At 38.5% G+C, this 26,823-nt stretch overlaps 1 protein-coding gene across 2 annotated transcripts in view; it reads left to right on the forward strand.

The window, feature by feature from the left end:
- PLEKHG1 (pleckstrin homology and RhoGEF domain containing G1) overlaps positions 1 to 26,823 on the forward strand; it is a 224,429-nt gene that overhangs the window by 49,773 nt on the left and 147,833 nt on the right. For both annotated transcript variants that reach the window (XM_072827783.1, XM_072827755.1), the window contains exon 2: positions 5,851 to 5,907. The gene's annotated coding sequence lies outside the window, so the exon portion shown is untranslated. The remainder of the gene's footprint in view (positions 1 to 5,850; positions 5,908 to 26,823) is intronic.

The raw sequence follows: 26,823 nt of genomic DNA on the forward strand, positions 1-26,823 counted from the left end.
GTAGGAAAATAAGACACAAAAATCACTATTCCATAGAGATATATATTAGAGCATCATATTTAAGAATTTCTGTTTGTCAAGAGAGACACGGATGATAAACCATAATCCAAAATAAGCATATGGATCTATATATATTGGGGAACATATAAAAAGCTCCAACCAATTCACAAGAAAAAGATAATTCTATAGTAAACTGGGCAAAATTCATGAACGAGTTTCTCAAAATGAAGAGAACACAAAAGGTCAACATACATATGAAAATATGTTTAACCTCATTAGTAATTAGGAAAATACAAAAAACCACAAAAAAATACCATTTCCTACTCAGAAAGCTGTAATTAAAAAATATTATAAAGTGTTGGCATAGTATGGAGCAAAGTGAACTCATGTACTGTGGGTAGGATATAAATTGGTACAATTACTCTGGAAAAAAAATAGTATTACTGAGTAATGTCCATGTATATGATCAGTATCCCACAGTTCCAAAACAGTTAAATAAAAGGTAGAAACATGAAATCAAGGGTCACATACAACCTTGCTTGTAATAAGGAGGAGAAAATGGAAATAGTCTAAAGGCCCAAGAGGAAAGCATATAAATATACCACAAAGTATCCAGTGAAATGCAGTGAAATGCTGTCTATCAGGGCAAACAATTGCACTGCATAGTTAGCAAAGTAACATAGAGGAATCTCACAAACCTAGCCTTGAATGTGGGAAAGCACGGATGGTTGCAGTACCTCTGGCCTCTAAATCCTCTCTCATCTGTGGTGGATAGGAGCAGTAAAAAAGTCTGTTTTACCAGTAATTTTAATAAAATACCCCAGTTTAGGTCTCATTGGCCCTGGTTGGTCACCTTGGGCCATGTGCCTATTCATAAATCAATCACAGTAGCCAGGGGGATGAAACATGATGAACAGTTTAGCCTAATTAATGCCATTCAGAGTACAGGAGCTGGGAGAAGGGGAAAGGAAAGTGTTGATGTGGTTGCAACAAGGAGGGTAGATAGATGTTGGGCTTCTGAAACCAGCAGATGATATCACTCCGCCCAGCTGGTTTCAGCAACCAATTTAAGAAGGTTTGAATTACACTGGCTGTTGCTACTCGCTTATGGTTCACGAAGGATGTGAGGAAGCTCAAAGAGCGGCAGGTAGAAGCAGGAAAGGGGTTTTATGCGGCCCGGACTTAGAGTCACAAGTTGCCTCGCATTCTCAAATCGGAATGGACAGACGTGCAGTGGCGCTCCAGGCAGGTAGGTCAGGGGCAGAAGCAGAGCTCTGGTCCAAGTACAGAGATTCACATGATCTAATTGCCTATCTCCTCAGAAATACTTTTGTTTTTGTCCATTTGACCGTTCGTGCTACTGATTTAAAGAATACTTTCTGGGGCGGGGGGCACAAAAAAGGAATACTCTCCAGATATTTATGGGAGGGACTTTGGAACATTTGCCCTTTGTTGGCATTGTTACTATTAACTACATTATGGTCTACACTTGTCTAAAGTCCTGTGATTTCTGGTAGCCCCTTATGTGTATTTCCACCCTTTCTTTGTTTCTTTTGTGAAGTTCATGTGTTTCACCCAAGAAAAAAAGATAAGAAATTTTGTGCTTGTGAACAGATCTCTGGGGCTCCTGTATTTCACATAGTTGACATTTTAAGGGAATGTTTATGCAACGAGTCTTTGCAAAGTCATGATCATAATACAAGTGTTTTATCAGACGGGACTTTAAATTGCGCCTTGTTAAAGCCACGCTTACTCAGACCATTAAAAGCTGCTTTTACTAGTCACTGGGTATTACGGTTCTGCAAAGTGAACAAGCCTCTTATTGTGTCCTCCATATAAAGAGCAAAGTTGGTCCCTTTTGTGTATAATTTTTAACATTCATTCTGATTAACTAGAATCAATCATGTAGTTGTTGTCAGGGCATTTAGCATTTAGTGTCCTGACTCTTTTTAACATTAAAGGTAAACTTATTTTAGACACCATAGCTAAAAGGACATGGAGACACATTCTGGACTTCTGTCTCCTTTTTATAAGACCAATACTGACATTTTATTTATATTTTTTCTCAAACTCACATTACTTGTATTTTGCCCATCTAACTTATTTTAAACATCACCTTGCCTGAATTCTGTAAGTTTAACATTGTTCTGTGGCCAAGAGCAATAAAACGTGACCTGTTTTAGCATGATTCAGTGACGTGCAGTCAGCATTTCCTTTTCACAAATATAACATCAATAGCTATTTATAACCCTTCCTTAACCTTTAAAAGTGTAATGATGTGTTTTAGGGTTTTTTTGGGGTTGGTTTTTTTTTTATTTTTTTAGTATCAAATTCTGTTTGTTTCTAATGCCCTGAGTGGATTTTGCACTTAAGGCCGGATAATCAAATATTCTTAATGTGTTTTTTTCTAGAAGTCCCATCTTGAATTTATAGAATAGCCTCTGAGGCCCTCAAGTACTCACCTATAAATAAGCATCTCTGATTGTAAAAAGTCTCTTGCTGTTCTCATACAGGCAGGTCACTATCTCCAGACTAAAACTATAAATACATTGGTTGACCTCATGTTTCCTGGCTAAGTACTGCTTTTTTTCCTTTTCTAAAAAAGTATATTTGTACTTTTCATCATTTCTCATGAGGAAACCATTGTCCTAAAGATTTCCTTAAATGTGTTCTATGTAGATTCTTTACTTATGCAAGCATCATTTTTCTGAATCTGATCTATTTTCAGACTGTCTCCATTTTCATTCATTTGTGACTGGTCATTGCTGCAAATGGACAAAAAACATTGCTTCTTATGTACTGTGCTTCAGATAATCTTATGACACCTTCACTCTTCCCGATAGGCTTTTTTTTAGATATTTCTCTTGACTTTTCTGCATTTTCAACCTTGTCACCTGGTGATTGGTGGTAATTTGGCCTGTTCATTTCCTTTCATATTGCACTGTGAGCATATTTTATTATCGACTTTTCAATAAATATGCTGTTGTTGTTTTTAGTGTTTTTTTTTTAATATTTATTTATTTCAGAGAGAGTGAAAGTGAGTATGCAAGTGGGGGTGGGGGAAAGGGGGTGGGAGAGAGAATCTCAAGCAGAGTCCACACTGAGCATAAAGCCCTATATGGGGCTCGATTCTATGACCCTGAGATCATACATGCCCTGAGCCAAAACCAGGAGTCGGACGCAGAACCAACTGCCACCCAGGCACCCTGTTGTTTTTAGATCTTTTTTTCTTTTCTTTTTTTTTTTTTTTAAGATTTTATTTATTTATTCATGAGAGAAAGAGAAGTAGAGACATAGAGGGAGAAGCAGGCTCCCTACAGGGAGCCTGATGTGGGATTCAATCCCAGGACTCCAGGATCATGCCCTGAACTGAAAGAGGCACTTAACCGCTGAGCCACCCAGGTGTCCCATAGATCTTTCTAAAACTCATGGTTAGTGACACCTGGGTGGCTCAGTGGTTGAGCATCTGCCTTTGGCTCAGGTCGTGATCCCAGGATCCCAGGATGGAGTCCCGCATTGGGCTCCCTGCAGGGAGCTTGCTTCTCTTCTGCCTGTGTCTCTGCATCTCTCTGTGTCTCTCATGAGTAAATAAATAAAATCTTTAAAAAAAATTATGATCAATGATCTTTCTATTTCTAGGTTATTGAGAGGGATCATATATAGGCACTGAGTTTAACTCAGCTATTTTAGCACCTTTGAACATATAGATATGTGTTGATTTCTTGTGACCTACTGACAGCACAAGAGATCCATTTATATAATATTTCTAGAGTAACCCAATTTATATCGTTGGTCATTATTTTAATATACTAGAAATTGAGTTTTCTAAGCACTTTACTTAGTACTTTTCTACTTTAAGTTAAACAAACCTCTTCTCTCTTTGTGTCCTATCATGTTTGGTTATCAAGCTTGTATACTAGCTTCATCAAACAAACTGGGGAGCCTCGTCTGTTCTTGATCCTCAAAGCTTTTTATGTAGTTTGGGAATTATTTAATTCTTGCAGTAAACCCTATTTATGAGTTCTGTAGTTGATATTTCTGGTTCAGTTTTAATAATCAAATGCCATCTGAGAAACTATTTCTATTGAGATGTTAAGTTATTCACAAGGATATTTTTGAACAACACTCAGTTCTTAATCTCTTCCATGCCTGTGATATATTCCTTTAGTAATTCTATTTTCATGTTGGATTTTAAGACCAGATTTGCCTAAAATCTATCAATGAGGTATTTCATTCTTTAATAAACCAGCAACTGCTTTTTAAATATCTAAATCACAAATTCCTGCTTTTATTTCTATGTTTGCCTTTCCTGTATTATATTTATTACTGTTTTCAAACTTAACTAAGTTTAAATATATTTATCATTTCTTTATTCTCTCCAACTTAAAAACAAAAATGTTATTAGTGCTATAAGTAAAACTGCACTTTTAATCCCTCATATACAAAATAAAATTAGCTCACTTTCACTATGTATCCCTACTAATTTCTCCACTTTTTGTAACATGATCAGGGCTTCAGACTTAGATGAAGCCAATTATTATAGTAAAGTTTTTTTAAAAATAATTTTTCAAAGTCTTTGAAAGTTTTCACTCCATTTGGATTGTTCCTAAAATAGTTAACATACTTTACTCCTTGTTTACCTGCTTTCAACACTCTTTACCAGTGCTACTCCTAACTTTTTATTTTGATTCATCCCTCAATCAACTGGAATATTTTAAAGTTTTATCATGAAGATATCAAGCTGATAAATTGCTAAGCACATTTTGTTTTTCCTTTAAAACTCTACAAACAGGGATATCTGGGTGGCTCAGTGGTTGAGCATCTGCCTTTGGCTCAAGTCATGATCTCAGGGGTCCTGGGATCGAGTCCCACATTGGGCTCCCTGCAGGGAGCCTGCTCCCTCTGCCTGTTCTCTGCCTCTCTCTCTGTGTCTCTCATGAATAAATAAATAAAAATCTTTAAAAAAATAAAATAAAACTCTACAAACATGGAAATATCTGCGGTTCCTTCCTTTAAAAATATTGACCAGAAAAAAGCCACCCCAAATTTTACCACTGTAAATACCACCTAAGGACTTCCATCCCCCACCTCAACTACTTTGCAAAGATAATGGGATACAGTCATGGAGAGACACTCAGAGATAAAGTGTCCATGACCTTAGAAAGTTGTTCATGACTTGTACTTCATAGATAGAGATAGTGTGGTTGATACTGAGTAGAATCATCTACTCTCTGGCTTTCATCTCTCTTCCAAGAGGGGGAATTTCTTCTTGGCATCTGGCAGGTCACTAAACTTAGTTTTTTGTTTTGTTTTTGTTTTTGAGAGAGATAAAGAGAGAAAGCAAGAGAGCATGAGCAGAGGGAGGGGCAGAGGGAGAGGGAGATAGAGAATCTTCAGCAGGCTCCACATGGACCCCAACGCAGGGCTCGATCCCACAACCCTAAAATCATGACCTGACCCGAAATCAAAAGTCGAATGCTCAACCGACTGAGCCACCCAGGTGCCCCGTGGTCACTGAGCTTAATTTTTAGTGCTATTGGAAGTTCACATCTTTTTTTAAATTTTACATGGATGTCAAGGGAAAGGAAAAATCAAGTATTTAACATCACTAACTTTCTAATACTGCATCCTATAATATTTTGTTTTTAATGAAATTGTTATGATTATTGTTATAGGCCTACTATAGAGACCAGTAGCATAGATGTGGCATTTTTCCTCAGAAAACACTGGCCTTTTTTGGCCAGTGGTCCTTTTGGACTTAGAACTAGCCCTGATATGTCATCCATGTTCCACTGAAACAATTCTAGAAAAGTGATAAGAAACAAGTTAATTTTTGTCTTTCTACTACAGGTAAAGACGGACATTGGGAGTCTGAGCACAGACACTGGAAAGACTTCAGCTGTAAATGTGAGCTTTTTTCTTTTTTTGTCACTTGGATATGAAATATGTTAAAAGATTAATATGTTCACAATTGAGATTTGTTGACTATTTTTGTATATGTACACCACAGGAAAAATTTTTCTTTTAACTATTTTGGAAGCCAGAATAACAAATATGGTAACTACAGGATGAAATAGGAAAGAAAAATGCATACTTTGCATATATGTACACTTATATATATTTATATATATTTATATATATGTACATTTTTATATATGTACATTTATATATATATATATTATGAAAAATAAAAATGAAGTAAGGAAGAGTAAGCCACAGTGTGACCCAATTTGGAGTCATTTCTTCCCATATTAATGAGTTGATCTCTTAGGGAATATTTTAAATGCTTTTTATCAGCTAGGAAAGTTCTTCTCATCCTTTTAACTTTTAGTTTTTCTTCAAGATTTAAAGTCTCAATCTAATTTGTGGTGGTAATATTTGAAAATCCACAATGAATGATAAAAGGCAAAGGAAGGAAGGGACATGCCTTTTTTTTTTTTTTTTTGAGATTTTATTTATTTATTCATGAGAGACACAGAGAGAGAGAGAAAGAGGCAGAGACACAGGCAGAGGGAGAAGCAGGCTCCATGCAGGGAGCCCGACATGGGACTTGATCCTGGGTCACCAGGATCATGCCCTGGGCCAAAGACAGCGCTAAACCACTGAGCCACCTAGGCTGCCTTTTTTTTTTTTTTTTAAGGTCAAGGCAGTTATTTTAGTTTGCTTCTTTTCTAAGTACTTGATCGTTCTCTGACCACATGATAAGCTATTGGTCAAGATCTGGAATGTTGAGCTAATGTTGCTCAGTGATATATCTGATGCTTACTAGAACTGTAGAAAATAAGTGAAGAAATTCAGTCTGCTGAGCATAGCATTATCATTTTTTACTCCTAAGTTTATACCTTAAATTCTATACCAGGCCTTTTTTTTTAACCACTAGTAAAAGAAAACAAAAAAAATTAAAAGCGTAAGTGCCCCAGTGGATTAGAGTTTTGTTGCCTTTCACTAGCAAAATAATAATGCTTTATTGGAATCATAAATATTTGATACAGGGCATTCTTCTTCTTGAAGTACTCAAAGATATTACAAGGACAAATGGTATTTTAATGGAGTAAAGATGACTTTACTGTGTCAGAGTTCAGAATTCATCAATGTTTTGTTAACTGGTAAAAACAACAGTTTACTTGCTGTGGATCTTCACTGCTGGCAACAAAGTCCTAGTAGTTCTTTTGCCTAACTTACAATAGAACACTGAGTAGCTTAAAAACGAAGAGTTGAGATGTACCTGGATAGTTCAGTAGGTTAATTGTCTACCTCTTGCTCTCATCCCAGGTCTTGATCTCAGGGTTGTGAGTTCAAGCTCTATGTTGGGCTCCACACTGGGCGTGGAACCTACTTAAGAAAAAAAAAAAAAAATCAAGAGTTTGTGGTCCAGAGCTGACTTACTCCTAAGGCACAGTGCCTAGGATTCATGATATTTTTAAAGGCCCATGAAAATGTTTTAATTTTAATTTCTTTTAAAATCAGGGGTAAGTGAATATGATAGTGAATATATGATAATGAAGCTCAGCCTGGATGATGTTTTTCTTTATAACAATGCAGTTGTAAAATACAATTTTTTGGTCTTTTTTATGGAGGAAGGGCCCAGAGTACCCACAAAAGTCTGAGTCACAGTCAGGCATCCTCACATATGTGAGATTCAGTCATTTGAATGTTTTTTTCTTTCTTTTTTGGAAGAGAAGTAATTACTTATTTTTTAAAATGATTGTCTTCTCTGTGAATGAGTCCATAGACTTGTCTGCTTATCAGAAAGAGACAACATTCTAGCTACAAAGAAAGAAATGACATGTTGTTAAATTGAGTAGCTGTGACTATTTGCACTGTTTTTCTAGATTAAAATAATTTTTCCCTCGAGAGATCCATTGATACTCTGTTTGCTTTGTAATATGATACTGAAAAATAAGGGAAGGGAAAGCAAAACTTGACTCAGGATTCTTTGGTCCATTTCAGACAAGCATTTTTGCCTAAGGGGTGTGTGTTCATGAGAACAGCGGCTCACCCTGCCTCCTTGCTGCCGTGGGAGTCTAGAATTTTAGTTCTTCCGTAGTTGTTGATCTCTATTACTGAGTACATTTTCAATTACCGTGACTGATCTGGTTTTGTTTGTGTCTGAAGCCATGACCTGGTTTTGAAGAAAATATTTTTGTTAGTCTTCAACTGCACTAACTATATAAATTGTGTCCTGAATATCTTTTGAAAGTCCCTTGTTGATTTAAAGTAAAAAAAAGTAAGAACTTTTTTTTTCAAAATAGGTACTCACTCAAAGATAAACTCCCTGAGAGCTAGGATCTTTGTCTGTTTTGCTCGTTGCTATATACTCTAGAAAAAGCCAGACATGTAAGAGAAGCTCAAATATTTGTTCAATGAATGAGCTAATGTCCTCCTATAGAAAAGCCACGTTCTACCACAGAAGTATTCTGAAATTGCTTTGGGTGTATAAGTAAGCTGCTAACCCTCTGCTCCTCAGACTAGCAGGTGTCTGGGCATGTACATAAAAATGTACTTAGCACATTAATATAATTGTAATCTACCAGACTGTTACCTGCTAACTATATGTAAGAGCTGTCTAGATTAACAAGCCAGCATATGCCATTGGGCACCACTTAACCAAATTAAGCTAGGAAAGTAAGAGAATTCTAGAGAAAGGTGTCCCTCTCCCCAGCTATTGAAAACATAAGTCTAAGATTATAAACCGAAGGAATCAACTGACTTTAATTAATAGTACTTGGTTAGATGGTCCTGGTTTACTGCAAAATCAAAAGAATGTAGGTCTATTTCACATGATTTGTTGACTCTAGGAGAACTAGAATGCATTGCTTTTCTGTTGACGTGACATGAGTGTGTGTGTGTGTGTGTGAGAGAGAGAGAGAGAGAGAGAGATTCAGCTTCAAGACTACATTTTAAATTCACCCCAAAAATGTATGCACACATACACACCCAGATATACATAACTTTTTTCTAAATAAACTTGCCTTTGCATTTTATTTTTCACACCTTCTTGCCCAGTGTTTCACCTGCCCCCTGATGGAAGTGTGCTGGGCAATGCTGCCCTGAGGAGTGCACAGAGCTGCCCCAAGAGCAGAAAGATGCCAACTGAACGTTCCAAGGCACACACGAGGCACTGAAGTGGTCCAGTGCCCTGATCTTTACTATTTTTGTGACCAATTTCCAAGATCCCACACTGTCAAGTGGGCTTACAGGATAGTGGGGTGCTTTTTAGTGAAGATACCAAAGACTAGCCATCTCCCCTGCCAGATTTGCCATTAAGCACTGCTGTGATGGTGCCTTAGGGACCTGCATGTGGTAGTGCTCTTCCCTGGAGGGTGAGCATCTTTCATGTCTTCCATCCCCTTCAGAGCACTCTTACTGCCCTTATGTGAGCAGTTGGAAGAGGCACACTAGCTGTTTCTGTGGTACCTCAAACATGTCTAGTCTTAGAGCTGAAGGCTTTGTGGGATTGACATATTGGAGCTTATTACCCCTAGGATTTATGAACAGTACAATGCAGACATGCTCAGGGAGGGATCAAGTCTGCATAGCCCTTCTCTGTCCTGCCCGTGTCCTTGCCACTGTGTTCCCAAGGCCCCGTAAGTGTCTTACTTGCGGCAGGTAGATTTGTTGGAAGGCAGCTAATAGAAGGCTTACGAGTGGCTGCAGCATAAATGGTTCACATTGTGAATATATAACTTGTTGTCTTGAGCTAGACACTGCTAATAATATAACCATCCAGCATCTTGGCACAGTTCTAGAGGACAGGAACTTAATGCAGTACAGCATCTTTAAAAAGTCATGGAGATGCTTTCCTTCCATTTCTTCCATTGCAAAATCCCCTGAATCCGTGTCATGAAAATGATTTTTTAATGTTTAATTGAAGATTAAAGGTGTTGTAACTGAATGTCGTGGCTACAAAAATATAGCAAAGATTACAGCCCTCAGAAAGATGTATGGATTTGACTTTGCCCACCTATTGGGCATCTCTTCCCCATTAAAAAATATCTCCTTTAAAGAGTTCTTGAGATTGGTTGCACTACGGTGTGAATGTGCTTTCACACTACTGAACTATACACTTAAAAATGGTTAAGATGGGAAATTGTATGTTATGTGTATTTTACCACAATTAAAAATTTTAAAATATCTTTAAAAAGTGTCTCCAGAAGTTTATAGAACTTAAGCTGGTGTGTAGAGATTAGACACCCTTTTAGGGATGAGGAGAGGATGAAGGAGGAAGTCTTTCTCATTGTAGACCTTTCATTAGAGATGGTGAAAGGTATGAGAGAGTCCCCAACCATTCTCAAGGAAAAAAAAAAAAAAGGATATTAATTAAAAAAAAAAAAGTACTTATTTTCTCATGAAAGGATGATCTTTGGAATGAGGAACTAGTTCCTATTCTTGGCATTGAGCATTAGGGGATTCTCAGGACAGTATGACCTTGATTTTGTGGAATTATGGGAATAGGTTTCTGTCAAAAATAAGGAAGGGGGCGCTGCACTGCATGGTCAAGGAAGTTTGAGATTTAAGCAAGGTTACTGAGTTCCTTTTTCTGCAGAGCCTTTACCAGGCTGCTCTGAATTGTCTGTCTTCAACAAGGAAGTGCTACGGGCAGGCTTTCTCAAACTTACCGAAGTGTGGAATATCTCCCCACAGCCCCTCCCTGGCCTTATAGCTTTTGTTTTTTTTTTCCCATATAGGTTTTTGATCTATTAATTGTGTTGTTCTGTGAAAGGCAGTTTGGTAAATACAGATATAAGGTCGAGCATGGGAACACAAACACAGAAATTGGTTGTAGAAAGAAATGTAGAACTGAAGCCGTAATTGTGACCTGTCCCTGTAGGAGGGCCTAGAAGGGCAGACGCTTCTGGAGAGCAAAGCCCTGTACCACAGCTCTGTGCACTCCATCTGGAACCCAGTAGTGGAGCCAGGCATCGGGTTTACTCATTAGGGATCCCTCTCCTTTTGCTCTCCCCTCAGAGTGACCTGCAATTTCCATGTATGGAACTTGTGGGGCGTCTTGAAGCATTTAGCTAAGCCACTGCCCCAAGGATCAGCAAAGATGATGTTTGGCGTTTGGTCATGTGAAATTCTGAAGTGGAAGAAAGTTTCCTTAAATCTTTCATTATTAAACCACTGCCAGTCTAATAACATTTGGTAGATTCTGATGGACTCCTTGTGTAACACATTATTGGAAGTAGCATAAAATTATGTAGCCTAAGTTGTAAGTGATGTGTTGCTGAAAGTGACCTGTTTCAGGGTGATTGTTTCATAAATGAGTGCCTGCTTTGTATGAAGCACTAAGTATAAGGCACTAAGCATTGTGAGGGGTGCCAAGGTGTAAAGGCAAGGCTTCTTCCCTGGGAGAAGTTATAAAGTGAGGCAGAGAAGGTAAGACATGTCTAACAAATAACCATTCTGTGAAGCAGCGTGTGATAAAAAGTAGTATCAGAAATTTATTATACCAAAGAGGTTAGAAATGTGACCGGAAGAGATGTACTTCCCCTATAAAGCATTCACTTGTGTGTGTTCTCTGCCTTTGAAAATGATGCTTAGTTTTGGTTGGTTGGGTATGAAGTTATTAATTAAAACAAAAGTGTTTGTTATTCAGCGCATCGATATCCTCACTTAACTTTTTTCCTACTTGACCTGTCATTTTTGGAGCAAGCTCTTTCAGAGCTCTCACTGTGTTGGCAGATTGTTGGTTTTTCCTTTTAATTCTATCAGTTTTTCCTTTATATGTTTCAAATCTATGCTTCAGATATAATAAGGTTCATAAGCTATTCACCTGTTACACAGCTAGGTGCAGGTCACTATCATATTTTAGAAAGCAGACAGATGATCAGATCCCCATGAAATATGGGGCCACAGAGGATTGTTAGAGGTTTCATGTTCTTAACATCTGCAGCTGATGATGAACCTCAGCCAGGGCTGCCAGGAGCTTGCCCAGGGACCATCTAATAGGCATGAAAAAGCCGTCACATAAAATGTCAAAAGAACCAGATGCACTCAGTGGTGCCAGATCTGCTTTCAGCAGCTGTAGATAATGAATCCAGTGTCTGGAACCAACAACTAGTTTTAATATTTGAGAAACTTGTAGAAGCAGTGGACCGGATTCACCAAGCATAAGAAGTCAGTAAAGCAGAATTATCCACTGTGGCTGGCGGGAGTCCAGGCCTGCAATCCCGTGGCCTGCATAATGCCGACAGCACCTCCACCTCGGCCTCGGCCCCTTTCTTCCTGTCTCATTCGGACCCCAACCCTCTCTCCTTCAGCTGGTTTTCCAAGATGCACGTGCTTTTAGAAATGTGCATTTCATTGCCTTACGCCACCATGGCTTTTCTACACCATAAGGAAAGCCTGTTCTGGAGGAAGATTACATTCGTGATAAAGACTTTTGAAAGTTAAGTTGGGTATTAAAGCAGTCATTGTGTCTTAAAATTGAAAAACATGGACTTGCAATTGATCTTAAGTCCTGCATTAAGTAGAGTATTTTCTTTTAATATTCTTTGTCTTAAAAAAGTGGGGTCTGGTTTCTTAAAATGTTGTAACTTCATATATATATTCCTTTGATTTCTAAAGCATGGTCATTCAAAGAAAAACAAGAGTTGAGCAATTTCACAGGTCCTCATAAATGGAATATTAGAGCAACCAGGCTCTGAGGCAAGTGGCCGCTGAGTTCTATTTCCTGGTTTCCCTGTTTTTCCTAAGCCTTCTGCTTTAGTTCTAACTCTCCTCTGAGTCTTTTCATTCAGGGATCTCTCAGTCACTTCGAAGGTCACTTATTCCTAAAACTAACTCCTGACTCCTATATGAGGAAATAAAGATATTTTCATGTGGGCCTTCATTTTATTTTATTTTTTTAAGATTATTTATTTATTTTCTTATTTGTGGGAGAGAGATTGCGACCAAGAAACAGGGCACAAGCAGGGGAGGAGCAGAGGGAGAGGGAGAAACAGGCTCCAACTGAGAAGGGAGCTCGATGCAGGGCTGGATCCCAGGACCCTGAGATCATGACCTGAGCCAAAGGCAGATGCTCAACCGCTGAGCCACCCAGGCATCCCATTCAATGTTTCTTTCCCTCCTTCTCCCTACTCCAACCCCCAATACCTTTTGTCACCAAATCTCACTGGATTTACATCACCATCTGTTTCATCCTTTCTTTTCCATTTCCACAGTCATCATAAAGAAAAAAAAAAAAAACTGAACTCTTGAGCACTTACCACATGCTATACAGTTGCAGTTGACCCTTGAGCAGCATGGATTTGAACTGCACGGGTCCACTTCCGCGTGGATTTTTTTCAGTAAATATAGTACAGTCCTGTAAATATATTTGCCTTATGATTATATTAATAAGATTCTCTTTTTTCTAGCTTATTTATTATAAGAATCAGGTATCTTTTTAGTTCATTCAGTGCCTCATCCACCCTGTAATTCATGTTCCCATGATTCGACTTTATTAAAGAGCCTCAATAAGACTTTATTGTAAGAATACAGTGTATAATACATGTACAAATATGCTTAAATGACTGTTTATGTTATCCATAGGCTTCTGGTCAACAGTAGGCTATTGGTAGTTAATTTTTGGGAAGAATCAAAAGTTATGAGCCCATTTTCAATGACTTCGGAGGGCGATCAGTGCCCTTTACAACCATATTGTTCAATGGTCAACCGTATATACTTTTTCTTAATTCTTTTAGCCTTCTGCAAGTTATAATCATGAATTGGACTTTGCATGTTAGGAGACTGAAACTCTCAGTCATTGCCCAAAGTTACAAAATTAGTAATTTTTGAAACAGGACAAGTTATACTCAGGTACAAGTTCAAGTCCAGTATCTTCTTTGCTACAGTGAAATGTGAATTGCTACCTGCAGCCCAGCCATGCCGTGTGCCTCTGTGTTGCCACAGTGGGGCAGAAGGACCAGATTCTCTTTCTCTCTCATTTTTCTGAACTTGTGAATCTCCTGTTCCTTTTGCCTACCAGTCTGGTCCACCCAACATGCTGGGTTAATTATGTCAGGTATCTGGTCTAAAAATTCACAATGACATGCTGCTTGCTCTGTAAGATCTAACCTTTTTTTTCCATCTTTAAGTCAACTATTCTAGAAAAATGTCTTTTGTGCCACCCAAAACTCTCTCTGCTCCCTAGAGTTGGTCTGTAAGAAGCACAGTGGGCTTTGGGGTCACCAGGACTTGAGAATGTGTCTCGACTCACCTCTTCCCTGGGACCTTGGGCAAGTGTTTTGCTATCCTCATCTATAAAATCATGGCACTAAACTCACTTTAGTTTCATTGTGAGTCTAGAGAGTGCACGCACGTTCAGTACCAACTATAGTGAGAGCCTGGCCTTTGGCAGGCTCTCAAATGGAGCTGGACAGTAATAGCAGTAATACTATTATCTAGACCATATCTATCCTTTTAAACTCAGTTCAAATTCCTTCTCCTTTTTAAATTACTCCCACCTGATTTTATCTGTCTGCTTCTCAAAGCTACTATATCAGTTAGACTCTGAACAATGCATTTAGCAATTTTAATTATGTGACACTGCTGTGTGATTTTTAAATTCCATCTTGAAATGCCTTCTCAGGTGCTGTTAATTCCTGCTTTAATGGACTGAGGTAATTCAAAGGCAGAACTAGGTCTTACACATGTTACATAGCCTGGTCCCTGATATGTAACCATTCACAAACTTTTTTGATTCAAAATTAAGAAATGTCACATATATTCGTAAGAAATCCATAAGCTGGGTTGGTTTTCAATGTAGAATATTCAAGACCAGGTAGGTGCCTCCATCTTACATGATGAGCCCTAATTTCTTTATCCATAGTTCTGAATGTAAAGACTGTTGCAGAGTAAATTTTAAAACTCCAGGACATTTTACTATCCAATATTTCTGACAAAACTGTCTTTTAAACCCTTAAAACCTGGATATAAATGTGGTAGCGTGTTTCTTGGAAAACTCCAAATTAGAAAATATTCTAGTTTTCCCCGTAACTGTTATTCTCCAGGCTTAATCTTTTTTCTCCCCCTTAGGCAGAACTCCACCTTTCTTCTTTGCCTCTTCAGTCCACATCACTTTTTCTCCCCTCCACCCAACCAGGTCCCCCCACCCTCCTTCCACTGGTAGGAAGGACTATGCTATTCTTTATGCCTGAGGAAATTTTAGAGATGAAAATCTGGTGGCACTTTTAGACTCAAGGTATAGCTTGGTTAATTATGTGCTTTTTAGCTTCATCAAATCACCTTTTATTCAGAGCAGGTTTTTAAAACCCCATACTTTATTTATTTAAGGCCCCTCTTTAAAAAAAAGCCTCCTTGGTCTGCCAGGTGTAAAGTTGTAAAATTGAACTGTATGAAATCCTTTGGAAAAGCCCTCCCCAAGGAAATGGCCTTCTGCCTTTTTGGGGTTGGGGGCAGGGGGCAGACAGTGAAGAGTTGGAAACCACTCCCCCAGCTGTGGAGATGTGTCATCCCATCAAATGCCTGGCTCAGCAAGTCAATCCTTTGATCTGTGCCCTCAGTTTCAATGTCTGCCTGTGAGACAACGCTGATAAAGCCTCAGAGGGTACAGAGGCACAAGCTAGCTCACCTGCATCACTGTTGGAATCTACCAAGATCTCCCTCTTAGCAAAATGCCCTTTTAACAAAACTTTTCTAATTTTCTAAAGCAAATTTCTAAATTTCTAAAATTTTTAAAGAATTTCTAAAGAAGATTTGAGCATTCAAGACTAGGATTCTATAGGGAAAGGCTGGAAACTAATCAGGGTTCAGGCAGTAAAACTATGTATATACACAGAATAGTTATGTGCAAGCAATCTTCAATTTAAGCCAGGATTGTTTTCCAAAAGTTCATTTGAAGAATATTTTGGAGTGTATTTTTTTCTCATTAGATGTAAAACTATGCATGGGAAGTCCTCAAGCTAACAGAGCCTAGTTAACCCATACTGTTCCTAGTTAACCCATACTGTTCCTGAAATGCACTTAGGGCCATTTGCAGGGCCAGTTCCTGTTACCTATATTCTTCCCCACTGTTCCCACAAACAATCGGAAGTCCAACATTTGTAGAGAACCCTCATCTCCTGGAGAACTTCTCACAACTAGAGAATGTGTCATCAGCATTTTGTATTAGGTCATGTACCTTGATATTGGTGTTTAGAGATATGCATGGGAGCTATAAAACTATAGTACCACAGACATGAGTAATTGTGTATAAGAATGAATCAGGAGAGCTTCAGTAACAGATCAGAGCAATAACAGGAACACATTACAATTATATAGCACTTTAAAGTTTTATGTATTTGCATTTTATTCCCAGTTTTAATTTTCAAACTCTAAGACCCAGGTGTTTTCATTTATTTTGTAGCAAAATATGGTGGAATGCTTTGGAATGGGCAATAAGACAGGGCCTCATATGCTGAGAGGGAAATGAAGAGATGATGAGGATGGTGCCTCTTTGAGCCTCATGGGGGGTACTGTACATATCATGGAAGAAGAAAGGAAAAAGGAGAATCATACCTATTGTGACAGTACATCCCAAGGCGAGGATTTGCTAGTTATGGGTGATGCGAAGTTGAAGGAGATAAGAAGATAAGAAAATCTTTGCCTTTCCCTCCTCCTTTCAACTCCTTGTCTTCCCAATAAGGGTTACCCTCTAGCCTCTTAGACATGTTTTTCCATAAAGACACCGATAACCTACAATTGGATCCCACATTGAGGATTATTGTGTGTTAAAAAGCTTTTATATGGCTTTTTTTGTGGCTGGGAACCATATATACCATTAGAACCTGGAACACATTTTCCTGTAGAAATAAACAACCATTTACTAGGAGTCTTTTGGAACATGCTCCATTTTTAAATTGGTTCTGCCTGTACATGTACAGTTGAGTGATCCTGAGAACAGAACAGTAAAGCACTGGATTCTCATGGGGGATGTAGGGCTTCTCTCCATTGGAACTCAATGAACTGGTCTACCACTTGGTATACTTGGAGACCAGTCTCAACTGTATATTTTTTAGACACAAAATACAATTTCAAAGTTTTCCATGTGATTTCTTATGAACATGAGCTTTCTATCTGAGAAATTTTAAGCACTTATGAGATGATTATGATGCTCATGGGGTCACTTAAGAGTACAAAAAACAGATGGTAAGAAGGTTCGTTGACATGACCAGCTGACCTGCTGTGAGATACTGAACACATTAATTTATTTTCTTTCCTCCATGATCGTTCTTTTGACCATCTTGAAAGACAGCCAAGAAAACTTTTTCTTCTAATTATTTCCAACCACTTCTCGGCAGTTTATTCAGACTTACGATTAAACAAATCTCCTATGCTTTGGGAGCACCAATTTAAACATCAAATGTTTGCATTTATATTGCAGAGAGAGGATTAATTTTCTCTCCTGCCACCAGATTTTAGCTTGAAAGGCAAATCATTTACTGTTGCTCACTCTTGTATATTGAGCAGTTGTTGAGTAAATGGATTAAATAATGTGGTATCTTGATTAAGGAAAATGTGCTTCCCAAGTGAGCCATTTAGAGAAAATGATGAGCATAATGTATTGTAGGTTTATAGCAAATTGAAGACTTATCTTCTCAAGAATTTTTATTTTAGCAGATCAGTATATATTCAGCAAGAAAATGCTAGAGATATGTAAGGCACTTTCTTTCCTAACATTCAAAGCGTATTCACATTTATTACATCTTCTGTCTCCCACTCCCCTATCCCCGAAGTTTCATACTTTCCCTGGTTTACTAGTTTCATTGTTTTTTCTCCCCCACTGGTTTTTCACTTTATAAGATAGAACATTTCAGCTATGGTAAAGACTAATAATTCAAAGGTGCTAAAACAAAAAGAATTCTTTTAAACCACTCTTGAGGGAGGATGACCTTTAAGGTTCATTGACTCAGTGACTTAGGAACATCACTGATGCAGTTTCTCCCCATCTTTCTGCTCTGCCATCTTTCTTGGCTTCTTTCTCTGGCAGGTTCCCACAAATGATCACAAAATGGCTGCTAAACACAGATTAGCAGATTCCCTTGTCCCTCTGCACCAGAAGAAATACAGGAGTCTCTCCCTAGCCATGGAAGATGAGTCCCTTCTTCCAGTCTGATGGGGCTCCTTACATCACAGAGAGGAATAGCTATACTATGAATGCCATGAACCAATTGGCTTAGATTAATCAGGATCCACCAATACAGCTAGGGATGGGATCCACTACTGTATCTATGCCATGTGACTGTGAGTGGAAGAGAGGAAGAGGCAGACACCTCAACAAAACAAGGGTTGTTGGGAAGGGAGAAGTGGAGAGCAGACATGGAGTAAGCAGCCTACAGTGCCCACGAAAGTGGGGCTGTTGTCCTTAATTGTTGCATTCTCATTTTCTAAGTAAAACCTAATTCTGAGTGTAATCTGTCAGTCCCAGCTAGGCTCTTATCCCTTTGCAGACAGCCCATTCTTCTCTAAAGTCCCTCAGGTTATTTCTTGGCACCTTTGGGGAAGGAGAACATACCTCCTATTCTGAACAACTGTCTGGTACCCTCATCTTCTGGTCTTAAGCTGCTGAGGTCTCCAGGACCGGGAGGTGCTCACCATCCAGCTGACCACTGTCCAGAATCATTCATGGACAGAGCCCACCATGGGCCAACTGGCACTTTGTTTTTTGGAGCATGTGCCAGAGTCATACTATATTTTCTGCAGAATTGGAGATGTCTCTAGTATCTCATGGGCTTTTAAGTGAAAATTATTCTGTTAGAAAATACTGTCTTCTCTCCCAATTTCTCTATCTGTAGGACTCAGGAGTAGACCATAGGGCCTATGGGGCCTGAGGACAGTAGATCAATAACTGAGCTGCTGAGAGTAGTTTCTAGGCTTCCGGCTGGGACAGATAGGTGGAACTAGGTTGCAATCAGGAGATGGTGATACCACCAAATGTGCACAGGAATACCTCACAGGCTCCCTGTGCTGTTTAGTGCCAAGGTTAAATAGACCAATCTAGGCAATTTCATTACCTACTTATCCCTTAGAATGTTACGTCCATAGGAAAGTGTGTTCCAGACTCCAGACTGTAAGTCTGGGCTCAGAATGATTTGGAATGCAATCTGTTGGTAGGTTGCAAGTTACTTAAGTAAACTGCAGTTCTTTGTGCTACTGTCACTGGGAGGACAAAATTCCTCATTGTCCTCTTTTTCCAACACTAAATCATTGCAAGAGAAAGTTGTAGGGAAAAAAATGGAACTTTTTTTCTGCTTGTGTCAAAGCTTTAATGATTTGATTTAATAATTAATGTCAAGGCTAGGCACGGGGCTTTCTTCCTGCTGGATTGTGTTTCCCAATTCCTTAAAGTTACCAGCACAGTCCACTAGGGCAAGGCTGCTGTTTCTCTCAGCTATAAAACAGATGGTAAAACCCCCAGCTGTTTCTGGCGTTTGTTCCTTAGGGTTTGTCGATCCAGGAAAGTTGGTGAAGGTAGCCCCACTCTGGAGCTCAGGTAATATTCCAGTTAAGACCAAAGAAATGCATAATCTACAAACTCAGCCTCAGTGGGACAGTGTCCTGTAATGGGGCCTTGCTCCCATCTCTTAAGTGGAAAGGGTTATCTGACAGATTATCTGATGTTCCTTCTCTTCCTTCAACATTGGAAATGTCCTTGTTTGAACAAGAATACCTCATTCAAAGCAACAACAACAAAACAACAAAACATTGAACAGAGATGTTTGATTTTTTTTTCTGAGTCTTCCTTTACCCTGGCAGTACTCTGGATAAAAGAGGCAAGTTATATAAATATAATGTGAACAAAATGTGTTGAAAGGGTCAGACGTTTCACTTTCTGCAGTTGGGTGGAGTTGTGGTTGTCTGAAGAAGCCAATAGATGCAAATTGGAATGTTGCCCAAAGAAGAGAGTTTTTTTAGGAACAGAATAGACTTGGCCTTCCTCTCAACAGCTGAGGTCACCACTATATACCATTGACTACTCCTTCAAGGGCTTCTGTAGTCTGGCTCTGTCCAGCCATACCTCCAGTTACTTTACCGTTCCGTATCCCTCTGCTAACTTGAGTCCATTTGTCATCTTGCCGCATTCATGAAACATCTTTTTTATCTTCTTGGGCCAGAATTCTACCTTCCAGATAACCAATAGGCCTAGTGTGCCTATTCCACTCTGTGCCTACTAGGCACACCAAAAGACCTAGTCCTAAATATCTCATGTTACTTATGAGAAGATTGAGGCCAAGGGAGAGTTGGTGATGCCACCAAATGTGCACAGAAAGTATGCATCAGAGAGTGAACTGGAATCAAGATATCTTGTCTTCTCGCTTAGCATAGTTACCATCAGACCAAATACAGATTCCTTATTTTCTTCACAAAAGATGTGTATATTGTATATATATTTATATATATACACATATGCATATATACACACATATTTTAAATTAATGAGCAATAAGAAAGGTAGATCTTTAAAAATTGGTCTGCTAAATTAGTCTGGAGCTGGAGAGGCCAACCATTTAAATATCACAATGTGAAAACTGGGCCTATTTAAACATATATTAAGGCTGGGTTTGTATCACTTTGGTTACTGAACTACTAAGATTTCAAGTTTCTCGTATCCCTAAATATTTGATTTAGCCTTTTGAAATATTGTATTGCTGTAGACATAACTTCTTAAAAGAATGCCCGCACATGACCTCATGGGTATTCAGTCCCTGACTGAGAATCAACTCTAAGAAGGCTGCTTGCTTCTACTCTCCGTTCAATTGAATCTTGTGTTTTCAGCCAACTTATAAGAGATGGCATTATGTTGTCTTAATACAGCACTAAAATGGGGCTTGTGCAGAATGGGCTTCTGTTTGTTACATATAATCTCACATTGTCAAGTATCTTGGAGGAGAGTAGTTTGAAGTGCAGAATCCAGGGACAACCTCCAATGATAAAATTTTCCTTGTTCATAGCAGTCTAGTTTTTCCAGTTTGCAACAGATGGATCTAAACAGTATGCTTCACTAATTCAAGCAGAAATATTTTCCTGCCTCATAATTACTGAATATCATGTGGTCTTTCTTATACAGCTTCCATTCTACCTAGGAACTTCTAGAGAAACTGAATTCAGAAGTACAGAAATTAATGGAGCAGTGAAAAGCAGAACTGACCTCTCTTAGAACTAATAGTGACATTAAATCCAACAATAACAAGGGAAAATGCTATCTTGTTGTTGTTGAGTGCCACTTGTTAAAGATGTCTCAGTCAGCAGGTACAAAAGGTTTCAAGACCTCTTGTCTATATGTGAGATGTGTGTCTAAAGAGGCATAAAGAGCAAAAGTATTTGAAAATTGACAGATACAAAGTGGCTAACAAGCCTGTATACAAATAGGTCTTTCCAGGAATATAAAAGTGAAGACTGATTCTAAAAGTCTACTTGCTGGTTTGTTTGTTTGTTTGTTTTTAAGCTGGTTTCCGTTGGGTGTGAGAGCCTGTTTGTGAGCTAGAAGCTTCTTGTGCCCATGTATTGCTGTGTCCTGGTGCCAACACATGGGCTGAATGAGGACCTTGCTGCCATCTGTACCTGCCAAGAAAAGACATAAAGCACTGGCTGCCCTATCATAGCTTTCCTAAAACCATAACAAGAAAAAAAATTATCATGGAAGCATGAAACAATCAGAATACCTTCCAAACAAAGTGCAAAATGACTGGGTTCTTTATGGCTCCCTCAAATATTTTTTAACCTCTCTGTAGCCTTGTTCCAAAGAATTATGGTTTTCTTTGAAAGCCAACAGTTCCCTTCGTAAATTTCTGGATTTGGGGTGATATTTTGAGTTCTATAATAAAATTTAATGGTCCATTTGAGAAATTGTGCCCTGATTGAGCATAGTTTCTATTATTGGGTTGTTTGAGGCAATTGTTGAGTGCTAAACTCTTTCTTTGATCTGTTAGGACTCACTCGTTTCCATGGAGTCTTGCTGGCTCATGACCAAGGGAGAGCTCAGTGTTCCAGTCAGCTGGGGTTGAATGTTCCTAATCAGCCCTGACCTGAAATACACAAAAGACTTTAAAATTGAAGTGTTTTATATGGGATCATGAAAATAAGTTGATTATTTGGGGGAGGCAGGGAAGAGTACAGTAAAGTTTTAAAAACTTGCTTCTTTCATTTCGTAAAATTTTGATTTGTTTCTGGAAAAATAGCCTTCTGATGATACAAAATACATGATTTTCCCAATCCTCCTACTTTGTACAAAGTAATACAAAACAGAATGTCTTATTTGACCTTAAATGTAAATAAGATGAGAGCTAAATTATTGTGACCAATATATTTCACACATCTGGCAGTAATCTTTTTATTTTATGGCAGTGACGACACAAAGCAATTGCTAATCCTAATTTATTTTTAAACATTTTAACTTAAGCCTTCTTCTCGGAGCTTCTTTGTTTCTCCTCCACCTAGTTCTGGAGGGTGGCTAAAATAAGATCACTGTTAAATACCGACATTCATTTTTTTAACTCAAACATTTGCACAGCTACATTGGATTCAGGAGAGACAAAAGGAGATCTGTGGCTTAGATGTAGCCTTCAAATAGAGGGAGCAAAAGCCTTCAAGGCTTCTGATTGTAGAGAGTTGGGATGTGTCTTTATTGCATAGAATAAGTAGGAACAAAGAGCAAGAAAAGGTGACTTTTGCCTGGGTGGACAGGGATTGAAGAGGCTTCTGAGATGGCATTTGAGCTTCCACAGAGGACATTCTCTGACCTAGTTTGATACCTGATTCCCTTGCAGTTACTTCTGCTTGAACCCATAAGGCTTCAATGTAAGGGGAGAATTAACTCTTTAGCAAACATAAGATTGTGAGATGCTCTTTGGGGTAAACTTTTACCTACATTACTTTCAATGTCATACTTGTTGTCAGAGTTCTTGAACTATTGATTTAGGTCCTTTGGCAGAATCCTGTGAAGCAATTGATTCTGTAAAGAATGATTCTTAAGCTCAATTAAGTTCTCACCAAAGGTGTTCTTCATTTGACATTGCACTTACCCAGATTTTGACCTTAAAACGTATTTCTAATTTCCTTTTGAGACCATTCCTGGGATTACTGAGGGATTTTTGTATTGAAGGAAAGCAGTGACTTTATTAATTTTTATCCTTGCTCCCTCAGTGAAATAGACATTTATTTTTCTTTATAAACCCCATGGATTTTGATTGAAATTTCAAGAAAAATAATCAAGAAAAAATTTTATACAATATTTTCATATGTGCTTATGTTTTCAAAGTAAATAATGTGAGGAATCAATGTTCAAAAATCAGTAATGTTAGGGGGGTGTTTTTCTAATAAAAAATTGACTTAAGTAGATTCTCTTTTCATAGCCTCTTACTGACTTTAATTTCATTGACTTTATAAGGAATATGATCCATTTAATCATATTTTTAAAGAAGTATATAAGATAAATGTTGGGTTTATAACAAGGTATAAACCTAGGAGCAAAGCATAGAGCTTAAAGAATAATCCAAAATGAAAACAATGAAGAACTGAGCAGAGCTATCACCTAGAGCCACATAGATGTGCTCTACACAGTCCACCAGAGGTTGATCACAAACCCTTCTGGGAACAGAGCCCCCCCTGGAGTTGTGCCAACATGTCAGCCCTAGAGCTAAGAGTTATAAGAAATATATATTTTGCATTCTTGGATTCATTCAATATATTTTGGGGTTCCCTAATTATCCTGGGAGTGAGGGGACCCTGGATAATATTAGCATTCATAGCTAAAGGGCCTATTAGTTGTTGACTCCAAATAATAGTCCATTTAGCCAAGGGAAATAACACAATGTTTTAACTCTTATGCTGCTTCCCTTTGGTCCATCCTAAAGAGTGCTCCTTTAATGAGGGAAAGGCAGAGCTATTGTGGGTGAGAAGGAACCAAAGCCTAGAACTGTTGAGGAATTGGTCAGGTCAGGAGTCCTCTCAGTCCTCACTTACGTAGGCTTTCACGCAGCCGACACATTCAGAAAGGCTCCATAAGCCAAGCAGTGTAGCAGGTGCTACAGCTAAAGTGGCACTCACAGGTTGCCTTAGAGTCTAGAGGAGCTGAAAGATGGCTTTTAAAACCATTATAGTCCATAATTATAAATTGTGGCGAGTGCTATGAATGAAGGCAACTGGTTACTCCCAAGAGTATAGACTTTCACTGGCAGAGGGAGATTGAGGGAGGCCTATGTTAAGTTGGACTGTGAATGAGAGAATGAATGAATGAATGAATGAATGAATGAATGAATGAATGAATGTCAGAGACATTAGTGAGCAATGGACAAGCGGGACAATGAGGTAGGATGGGAGGGATGGATAGGGGTGCCATCACGTGTGGCCTTGCAGGCCACATCAAGGAGTTTGGCTTTTATTCTAAATGCAAGGAGAATACATTTCGAGGTTGTAAGCAGGGGAGTGATGCAATCCAGTTTAAGTTTTTGAAGACTGAATTTAGCTCTTGGGTGGAGATTGAATTGCAGATAAGAGTGAAAAAAAATGGTAAGCAGTTAGGAACCTTTCATAGGAGGCTGGTCAGGAGCTAATGATCCCTTGGGCCAGGGGGTCCCTGAGGCTAAAGAAATTGCCCTCTAGGGCACACAAAAGCTGTGCAGATGCTATCAAGGAACCACTGTCTGGGTAACAGAAAGGGAGGGTAATACCAAAAGTCTTCATACCAATATTTCTCTTATGTAACCCACCATGTGAGTGGTGCAGGGGCTCCCTTGGCCTGTATTCTCTCTATGCTGAGGAGAAAACTAGAGCCCAACGCTATGTTATCCAGTGCTTTGCAGTGCTATGCAAATTCTAGAAATTGCCACCGTCTTCTCTGTTTTCTCCTCTGTTCCTTTAAGTTCCTGAGGGAAGCTAGAGGGCATTTATGTTGTTTGATCTCAGAGACGTGCATGTCAAAATTAAGGTTCTTCCGTTGTCTCAGAAGTTGAACCCTTTTAAAAAGCTCTCATTAGTTGGTCATTTTAACTAGACGCCTATATTAAATTGATGTTGTCTTTCACCAAGAGTAGCATTTAGGTGAAGTAAGAGAACACAAAAACTTTTAAGTCATCATTGCTTTGACACAGGTAGTATAATTAATACAAACTAATATATAAACATACATATTAAATTATTACATTTATTACATATATAAGATATGACCACTAATATATTTATACTTATATTTACAAATGATGTACATACATTAAATTATAAAATACAATATGTATTCGGGGAATGTTTTCCATTATTATTTTACATAATATTAAAGCACTGTTGTTTAATACCTTCAACTCTCTCCTGGTATGCTAGGATTTTTCTCTGAGTGTTAAAAGAGAAAAATCATACCAAAATCTTTCAATTTAGGAGGAAGGAATTTTTAAAGATGAGTGGATGTAACATCCCAGTTTGGGGTCATCTGTTTGTTTTACAGAAGTAAAAGACATTAAAGCACTTCATTATGATGCTCTTCCCCTCCCCAGAAAAGAAATACAGGCACAGTCCAACTGTCCAAACTGAATAAAACTTTAGTTGGTAACTAATGAAAAGAGAAAAATGTGAGTGCTTTTTTTCTTTGTAGGTACTTTCTCTTTTTCTGGTTGATGTTTAATTTCATTCCCACACAGGTAATTTTATAATGAAAGGAAGGTGAGAACTCCTCATTTTTCAAGTTTGGGTGGGAAGAAAGAGCACCAGTTAGAAATAAAAAGTAAGATGAGATTTAATAAAATAACGCCGTCTGAGGCTCTCTTTTCCCCTTTAGTATTTCTGCAGGTAGTCTGGGTGTCTGCTTCTGAGCAGCATGAAATAAATAATTCAGCATTTTCTGCTACATATCAACCCTCTGCTTATTTTCCCCCTCAAATTACATATTCTGGCAAGATTTCTCCCTTGTTAAAGCATTTAATTATTGTGTTTGGCAGTCATGGTTGGTTGCATTATATAAACAAATGCCTACTTCAAACATTGAAACTGATTTTTTTCATAGTCTGCCAGAAAGCGAGACTATTTGATGTGCAGTTCGAATGCTCTATTTCTGATTATATAATTTAGGTCTGGGAATAGAATTTTGGCATTTGTCTGCAGTCTTTATGCCATAGAAAATTAACCTTTAGCATCCTCTTTAAAAGGGCAGATCGTCATGCATACAAGTTCCAAAAACACTTTTAAGGTAAGCTCTATTCTATTAAAAGATCCTTTTATCTTGAAGCATATGCATATCTGTCTGGGGCTGCATTGTTTTGAAATGTTCTGTGTAATCCGCGACCTCTACAGAGCATAGCTAACTCAGCCCCGCTTTTAGTCAGCATTTGGATGAAGAGCCTGGTAGACAAAGCAGATGTTCTTGTGTCTCTCTACAGCCAACTATTAGATGCTACTAGATGCTTGAATATATTCACTTCTCAGGGCTTTACACTCTCAGGGCATTACATACACCTGTAGTCCAGTAAAATGTAGGTAAGCCAAAGCCCTTAATGGACTCCTTTTTTTCTAAACTCAGTTTCTAGAAGAAAATTGAACCCTCCCTCTCCACTGCATACACAAAATATTTAGGCGTGAGGAATCTATTTCAGGAAATAAGATCATCATCCTGAAGCGTGTTATCCTAGGTCTCCATTCAATCTATCTCTCTCCTCCCGGAGTCTGTGGTGATGCTTCTTGAGCAGAGCTGACCCTGAGGCAGAGCAAGCGCCTGAATCATCCGAGGAAGGTGACAGTATAGTTTGGACACCATACTTATTTATGGGGGTGGGAGAGCTCGTATCACCCAGTTTAGAGAAAAAGAAATTTAGCAGGGCTTGAAAGAGGGCTTTATTGTTAACTCTAAAGTGATCA

Source organism: Canis lupus, chromosome 1, assembly GCF_048164855.1.
Source record: "Canis lupus baileyi chromosome 1, mCanLup2.hap1, whole genome shotgun sequence".
Taxonomy (NCBI): Eukaryota; Metazoa; Chordata; class Mammalia; order Carnivora; family Canidae; genus Canis; species Canis lupus.